Source organism: Beta vulgaris, chromosome 3 (assembly GCF_026745355.1).
Source record: "Beta vulgaris subsp. vulgaris cultivar EL10 chromosome 3, EL10.2, whole genome shotgun sequence".
Lineage (NCBI taxonomy): Eukaryota > Viridiplantae > Streptophyta > Magnoliopsida > Caryophyllales > Amaranthaceae > Beta > Beta vulgaris.
In genome coordinates this window covers 30,955,617-30,965,230 of record NC_079204.1, presented here as the reverse complement: position 1 = coordinate 30,965,230, position 9,614 = coordinate 30,955,617, and positions in this window count along the sequence as shown.

Genomic DNA, 9,614 nt, shown 5'->3' with positions numbered 1-9,614 from the left:
ACTAACGATCGATTATGATAATTTTGTGTACTATATAAATAAACCACACTATATCATCTCAAAATACACTATATATGATGTCAATATCCACCATCATGCACAGCTGCCAAAAAACACATCAAAAACACTATCATGTCAAAACACACTATATTATTTCAAAATACACTATATCATGTCAAAACACATTATAACATGTCCATATACACTGTCATGCAACACTATGATGCCAAAAAACATACTATGTCAAAACACACTATATCATGTCAAAATACACTATATCATGTCAAAATACACTATATCATGTCAAAATACACTACATCATGTCAAAATACACTATATCATGTCAATATATTTTATATCATGCAAAATAGTACGCCAAAAAACAGCAACACTATCATGTCAAATACACTAAATCATATAATTAAAAAATACACGGATTGCATGACAAGAAGTACAGTATAATTACAAATACACTATATATTTACAAAACACACTATATCAACTCAAAATATACTATATCATCACAACTATAAACAATTATTATTTATCACAAAAAATATAGTTGACCTAAAAAATACTATAAGACAGAATAAGAGTAAACAACCACTATATACAACACAAAATCAGCCATAACATACAGAAAAACTAAAGAAAGCGCATAAATCAAGTAACAATAACAAAGTAAAAAATTAGGTCAAATGAAAATTAACTACAAAACACAAACATCAACATCAAAACACCAATAAATAAACATAAATTCAGTATGAAAATAAAAATCGAACAAAAATGAGCGAAGTCAAATCAACGACGTAATTAAGCGAATTTTTTCACCATATACCCCTCATAATTTTTTTTTGCACCATATACCCTTTCAACTTTCCAAATTCACCATATACCCCTCACCTTTTCAAAAAATACATCTAGTTACCCTTTTTGTTAATGGACGTTAGGTCCCCATTAGTGGAAAACTTATTTCATGATGTTCCCCTATTGTGGAGCTTAATGCACCATATACCCCTAAAATATGTTTCAGTTGTAACGGCTACTTCTCTCCAGTATAAAAAACTAGCCGTTAGGAAGATTAAAGGCCTGCCAGGTTTCTTTATAAACCATTCTTATGTAAAATGAAACCCTTAACATGAAGCATGAGTTCTCATTCAAATACATGCTCTTCAAACTACGACTCTTCATACATAAGGGTCGCGAACTCTTATTGAATTTGTAGGAGAAAATATGCAATAAGAAGTGCAACAAATCCTCATCTCTACAATTGTGATTCATGCAATAGTTTCAGATGGTGCAAAGGAAGTTATGAGCAAGGTAGCCGCATCCATGGAATAGGATTCAAGCATACTTGAGGCAGTAGGGAAAAGGGGGAAAGCTTTGTCAACAGCAACCTAAAGGAAGAACTTAGGCAATTGAAGAAAAAATTAAAGCAGCAACAAAAATTAGTTAATGTAGTAATAAAGTAGCAACACTCATGTTTGTAATCCTAATGTTTGTAATATTTTAGTGAAATATTGTTAGTAGTTCAAAATACCTATCTACTTTTTATGGCTTATCTACTAATGTAGCTTTACAAATACTATCTTCAATGCGATCATATAACTGTGCTTGAAATAAAGTAGCTATGCAAAAAACAGTGCACCGATTCACAAACACTCGGGGAAAAAAAAGGAAGGGCTGCGCTTCCTTCAAAACGCAGCCCTTCTTTAATGTCGGACTGCATTTTTTAAAAAAGTGCAGCCCTACATAACAGACGGGCTGCGCTTTTGAAGAAAAGCGCAACCCTTCACTTAGTAGGGCTGCGCTTGTATAAAAAGCGCAACCCTTCTTACATTCAGAAGGGATGCGCTTTTTCTGCAAGCGCAGTCTTACTAAGTGAAGGGTTGCGCTTGTAAAAAAAGCGCAACCCTTCTGACTTAGTAGGGCTGAGCTTCTAGAAAAAGCTCAGCCCTTCTGTTATGTAGGGCTGCGCTTTTTTTTTACAAGCGCAGCCCTTCGTTATATTTTTTTTTGGAATTGAATTAATGCGCGCATGTACAGTATCCAAAGAGCAATTCTATTTCTTTCTTCCCTCCCTTAGAGAATTACGAGCGAGAAAATCTACCACCACCACCACGAGTGAGATATTTGCGCGAAGAGTGCACCACCACCACCACCACCACTGCTTCCCACCACATAGCTCCACCACCACGACCACGACCACATTGCTCCACTGCCCCTGCTGCCCACCATAATTCGAGTACAGTGGGTTTGCGCGACCTAACTCGACTGCTCCACCACCACCTTTCCCACCAATAGTGCTCCACCACCACCTTGCACGCCACCCACCACGTGCAGCCGCGACCTCCACCATCACCACTACCCTTCTCTTCTCTTCTCCACCATTTGAGTGGTTAATTAGGTGTGAATTAATTTTGTTTTTAAGTTATTTTTGTTTTTCTTAATTGAATTAAATGATTAATGTGCAATGTGGGTTTTGTAATTGTAGGAAGAAGAGGCTAAGGAAGGCAAGATTAAAGTCCAATATCTCTTCTCTTCATTGCTCGTCGTTGGTGTTAAAGGTAACTAGTTTAACATGTAGACAAAGTTGTATGTGTTAAATTATTAAGTATGATAATATTGATGTATATATGTATTTTTATAATGTATATTATATTTTTTGATATGAGATTGTATGAAAACGCAATGTGATTTAGCTATATATGAAATTTACAAGTTGTTTGAATCATCATCATATATGCCTAGATACCCGTTCAAGACTTACTCATTAGGAGTAAGTCTTGAATAGTCCCCGGTTTGGGACTGTTCTTGGACGTTTGATCTCACTTAGGTGGTGAATGTGTGTCTTCTTTTCAATTCTGAGGAAAATCTTGGCTTATCGTTTCGCTACATTGTTCTCTGGGTACATATGTAGATAAGCAATTATCTACATTGTGTACTTGGAGAACTGTAGGGAAATGCTGCCGGATTTTCCTTAGAATTGAAAAGTTGGCATATATTCACTAGTGAGATTAGACGTCCAAGGATGGGTTAGGTTGGAGTGATAAGGACCTTTGACTGCATGCATACAATTGAACATGTGACTATCTTAGCTTGTTGTATACGTGTTGATTTGAATATGTGAGTGTATGTTACTTTAATAATGATTGATGCATTATAATGAATGTTGTGTTTAATTATTAGAGGTGGTCTTCTTGAATGAGATGGATCGTACTTGGATGTATGGTAGTCGTGAATCGATTGAGTTTGTGAATGGGGTTTCGGAATTCTGTAGAAGTGCATTAGAATATCAAACATCCTCTGGAGCAGTCGACTTTTATTGTCCTTGTTTGGATTGTAGAAATGTGAGCAAGGTTAGTAGTATACATGTGGTTAGGGAGCATGTTTTCGCCGTGGGTTTAGGCCTCAATACCATGTATGGTTTGGCATGGTGAGCAGGGGAGGTATATGGGAAGCTCTGGAGTAAAGAATGATGTATGTGAAGAAAAAAGAAGGATGATGATGAGTTAGGGGATGAGAATTTGGATGATGAAGATAGGGATCGGGTAGACGAGATGATACACGAGGTTGAAGATCAGTCGTGTAGACGACCTCGTATTTTTGAGTCTATGTCTCAGGCTGCTGAAAAGCCGTTGTATCCAGGTTGTACAAAGTACACCAAACTTTCCGCGGTGTAACACTGTTCAACATTAAGTCGAACGCTGGTTGGACGGACTCTAGTTTCACATCGTTGTTGGAAGTTTTAGCTGAGATGCTCCCTGATGGAAATGAACTGCCAAAGTCGTACTATTATGCGAAGAAGCTGATGTGTCCTTTGGGTTTAGAGTACGAGCGGATACATGCTTGTCCTAACGATTGTGTGCTTTATCGTAATGAGTATGAGCATTTACATGAGTGTCCACGTTGTGGATTGTCGAGGTACAAGCGTGAAGGAGCTGGAGGTAGTGAAGGACCACCAGCCAAGGTGTTGTGGTATCTACCCATAATACCTAGATTTAAGCGCATGTTCTCAATTAAAGGAGATGCGAAGAATTTGAGGTGGCATGCAGATCGTAGGAAGAAAGACGGTCTGCTCAAGCATCCGGCTGATTCGCCTGAGTGAAAAACTATCGACAGGGTGCATAAGTCATTTGGTAATGAGGATAGGAATCTGAGGCTTGGATTATGTACGGATGGCATGAACCCTTTTGGCAATCTCAGCTCGCAGCATAGTACATGGCCAGTAGTTTTAGTGGTTTACAACTTGCCTCCTTGGTTGTGCATGAAACGCAAGTACATGATGTTGTCGCTTCTTATATCGGGGCCCAAACAACCTGGAAATGACATAGATGTATACCTTCAGCCGCTTGTTGAAGATTTACAGAAGATGTGGAACGAAGGAGTGTTAGTATTTGATGCGTATGCTAATGAGATGTTCACTCTGCGTGCCATGCTTTTTTGTACTATGAACGATTATCCAGCTTATGGGAACTTATCTGGGTATAAGACTAAAGGAAAACAACCTTGCCCGATTTGTTTAGATGACATGAAATCTACACACCTTAAGGGCTGCAAACATGTGTATATGCGCACACGAAGGCTCCTCAGCCGCGACCATCCCTATCGGTTTAAGAAGAAGGCATTCGATGGGACGGTTGAAGAAGAAGTTGCCCATAGACCATTAACTGGTACTGAAGTTTATAATCAGGTGAAGGGCATTGAAACAGTCTTTGGTAAACCTGCTAGTGAGGTTGATGACCTACAGGATTATGGAAAAAACAGTCCATTTTTTGGAAACTCCCATATTGGAAAGATCTAAAGGTCAGACATTGTTTGGATGTCATGCACATAGAGAAGAATGTTTGTGAAGCTATTATCGCGACACTTATGAATATTCCGGGCAAGACAAAAGATGTTAAGGCGTCACGACTTTACTTGGAAAAAGAGGGGATTCGACCAGAGTTGTGGGCTCAGAAAAGGGACGGAAGGAAGAAGAAAAGAGGGGAGGAAAGGGTTGATGATGAAACTCAGAAAAGTAAAAAGGTGGAGGATTCGGAGAAGAATTATTTGCCACCAGCTTGCTACACGATGTCGCGTGCAGAGAAACGGATTTTTTGCGAGTCATTGTATGGCATTAAGGTCCCTACTGGCTACTCATCGAATATGAAGCGCTTTGTTACCTTAAATGGTGAGTTGAAGTTATCGAGTATGAAATCGCACGATTGTCATGTCATGATGCAAGTATTCTTACCGATTGCAATTCGTGGGATACTTCCAAAGCATGTGAGGCACACCATTACAGAACTGTGTTCATTTTTTCATTCAATTGCAGCAAAGTCCTAGACCCGTCGACCCTCGATTCCTTGCAGCCAGAGTAGTTGAAACTCTATGCAAATTTGAGATGTATTTCCCCCCGCATTCTTTGACATTATGGTCCATCTCATTGTCCATCTAGTTCGAGAAATTAAGCTGTGTGGTCCAGTGTTTTTGAGGTGGTGCTATCCTTTTGAGAGATATATGGGAACTTTGAAGGATAAAGTTCGAATCCTGCACAACCAGAAGGTAGTATAATTCAAGGGATTGTGGGTGAAGAGATCGGTAATTTTGTGACTAAGTATTTTGCTAGTGTTGATCATGTTGGACTTCCGACAGACCGACACGAGGCAGACTTGAGGGCAAGGGTATAATTGGTTCAAAATTGATCACACCTTCCGTAGAAAAGCGTAAACAAGCTCACTTATTTGTATTGCATCACGTACCAGATGTCCATCCTTATTTAAGTGAACATATGGAGGAATTACGTGTTAGCAATCCTGGAAAAGGAGTGAGGGCATTGACGCAAATGCATAACAAGACTTTCATTGATTGGTTTCATAAACGAGTACTCAATGATTTGGATGAAAGTGTTCCTGAAACAGTCAAGTGGTTAGCATTTGGTCCTCGTGAAGCTGTACGCTCTTATGAGGGTTATGATATTAATGGGTATACGTTTTGGACTGAACGTCAAGATCTAAAGTCAAGATCGCAACAAAATAGTGGTGTTTCACTTGTGGCGTCGTCTACACAATATGCAAGCTCGAAAGATAAGTCGCTGTACATGCTGAAAGCAACTATTATGGGCGAATACAAGAAATATGGGAGCTGGACTACTGTACTTTTAATATTTGCCTCTTGTGTTGCACGTGGGTTAGATAATCGACGTTGTGTAAGAAACGATGATCCTTGCGGTTTCACTCTTGTTGACCTTAGTCGTCTACGTGAAACTGAGGAGCCATTTGTAATTGCATCACAAGTCAAGCAAGTATTTTTTGTAACTGATCCTGCTGATCATAAGTGGTCAATTGTTGTACCTGGTAAAAGGAGTATCCTCGGTATTGGTGATGTTGATAATGAGGAAGAATATGATGCATTTGAGGACCTCCCCCCTTTTACCTATCCTGAAATTACTATGGAAGATGAAGTGAATATTTCGGAGAACTATATGCGTGTAGATCACAGGAAGGGATAATGTACTTGAGGATCCTAAGAAAAACGGCGAAGTCAATAAATCATGAGACATAAACTCAGGTCTGTGTAATTTCTCCAATTTGTAACTATTGTGTGATTTTAAGGCCTATTTTTGCTTTTCGCTCCCAAATCGTACTTATCGAGTGATTTAACCCCAAATTCTCTTTGAACATGTTATATAGATTATAATGTAACTAGTGTGTAGATTTTAGGCTTTAATTTGTTGTTGGTTGCATTTCGGAACGAAAAGGGTATTTCGGCCTATTTTTGCTTTTCGCTCCCAAATCGTACTTATCTAGTGATTTAACCCCAAATTCTCTTTGAACATGCTTATATGAGGTACAATGTAACTAGTGTGTAGAGTTATAGGGCTTTCATTTGTTGTTGGTTGCATTTCGGGAACGAAAAGGGAATTTCGGGCCTATTTTGGCCATTTCGCTCCCAAATCGTACTTATCGAGTCATTTAACCTCAAATTCTCTTTGAACAAACTTATATGAGGTATAATGTAACTAGTGTGTAGAGTGATAGTCCTGCATTTGTTGTTGGTTGCATTTCGGGCCTATTTTGGCCTTTTCGCCCTCAAATCGTACTTATCGAGTCATTTAACCCCAAATTCTCTTTGAACATGATTATATGAGGTATAATGTAACTAGTTTGTGGAGTTATAATCATGCATTTGTTGTTGGTCGCATTTCAGGAACGAAAAGGGCATTTCGGGCCTATTTTTGCCTTTTCGCTCCCAAATCGTACTTATTGAGTTATTTAACCCCAAATTCTCTTTGAACATGCTTATATGAGGTATAATGTAACTACTGTGTAAAGTTATAGGATTTTATCTGTTGTTGATTGCATTTCGAGTACGAAGATACCATTTCGGGCATATTTTTGCCTTTTCGCTCCCTTTTCGTTGCACACCCCCCCTCCCCCCACTGCCTTGCTGCTGCACACCCCTTCCCCCACTACCTTGTTGCTGCCCCCTCCCCTCCCCCACTATACTGCAGCCCTCCCCTCCCCTCCCCTCCCCCACACCCTGCTGCACTCCCCTCCCTTCCCCCACTACACTCCTGCCCTCCCCTCCCCACACCATGCTGTCCTCCCCTCCCCGCCCCCACTGCATTGCACTGCTGCCCTCCCCACACCCTGCTGCCCTCCCCACTGCACTGCACACAGCCCTTCCCCACTGCCCTTGCACACAGCCCCATCCCTGCTGCACCCCTCCCTGCACACAGCCCCTCCCCACTGCCCCTGCACACAACCCCCTCCCTGTTGCACTCCCACTGCACTCCCCCACTCCCCTGCACACCCTCCCCTCCTCCCTCTTGCATGCACACCCTCCCACTGCCCTACCCCACGGCCCTACCCCCTACTGCCTGTACACCCCCCACTACCCTGCCCCCTATTGCTTGCACACCCTCCCTTCCCTGCCCCTGCACACAGCCCCCTCCCCTCCCCCACTGTCGTGCTGCACAGCTGCCTCCCCTAAATGTTAATTTTAATTTTTTTTATGAATGCGTACGTTTGTACAATTTCAGGGACATGGCGGAGGTGCATACGGATACGAGTGCGGAACACACTACCGAGGATGAGTCTTTCGATTACCAAAAGGAGCGGGGTAAATTGGTTCGAGCTTGTCATGAAGAAAAAGATGCACAAAGGGATAGGAAGTCATTGGCGACAAAAAAGAGAAAGGAAGGGGACCTACAAAGTCACTAGGGAAACTGATGCATATGGAATATGGTCATTTCCTACAAATCCTAGTTCTGTTAGGATTCATACATAGTGTCCTAGTTCTATTAGGATTCTATGTAATTTAATTGTTTATTAGGTGTTTAATTTCAGTTGTATGATTGATAAAGGAATCCTATTATATTTAGGAGTCTAATTCCTTTGTCATTGAGTCAAGTTAGGAATAAGATAAGGTATGATAACTCTTATCCTAAGTTAGTTCGAATTTCCTAAGTTAGGCGTGTGCTAGGTTTTCTAGGTTTATCTTTGTTTAGGTTGTGTTTATCTTATTAGCATTAAGGTTATAAGATTTAGGGTTTGCTAAACGTGTATATATAAGTACACGAGTTTATTAATGAAGTTTTTAGAGAGTTTTCGTTTACTTTGAGTAAAGTTATCAAGTGCATGCTGCATTGATTTTGATCGTCGTATCAAGAACACATAGATCGTGGTTTATGTGAATCTACTAGTTGAGGCTAGGTAGAAATCCTCTAGTTCTTGAGGGAACATATAGAGTTTATCATTCATTTGTTATTGCTTTCGTACATAAGTTCATAAAATCACAAAAGAGTTCGACTAAATCCATAGAATCACATCAAGTGGTATCAGAGCAAGGTCACTGTGGTGGCACGTGAGGGCGCGTGTGATGTCGGCATTTGGATTTTTTTGGTTCTGTGGATAGATAACATACAGGGCTACGTTGTGTCAAAATTTCAGCCCATTCCGATTTGTAACGAAGTCGCAGCGAGCCAAACAATTGGACGTTAACATGGGAGACAGTAGCGCGGATCAACAAAGGGATGCTATGTTGGAAGCCCTTGCCAAACAAAACGAAACCTTGCAAGATATGCTCACTCAATTGACATTGGAGGTGTTTAAGAAGAAGAAAGGAGATGAGCCACGTTCACCAAGAGAGGAGGGCATCAAACTTGGAGATCTTCCCGAGTTTAATGGCCTAAAAGGTCCAGATTCGTTTTTGAATTGGGAGAGGCGTATGACTCGTCTATTTGATCATAAGAACATGGGTGACTACAAGCATTTTGATCATGCTATATTGAGGTTGACGGAATATGCTAGTGACTGGCTTGATAGTTATCAAAATAGGCGTAGGAGAGAAGGGAAAGAAGAGTTAGCCACTTGGACCGATTTACGTGCAAAGATGAAGAAACGCTTTGTACCTAGGACATATAAGCAAGAACTCTTCATCAAATTGAACTCTCTACAGCAAGGTCAATTGAGTGTGGAGTCCTATATTTCGGAGTTTGAAAGGCTATGGCTTGCGTGTGATTGCAAGGATGAGGATGAGCAAAAATCCGCTAAGTTTCTAATTGGCCTCAAGAAGAAGGTTGCTGATTTGGTGGAACTTCATCCATATGACACGTTTGATGACTTGTG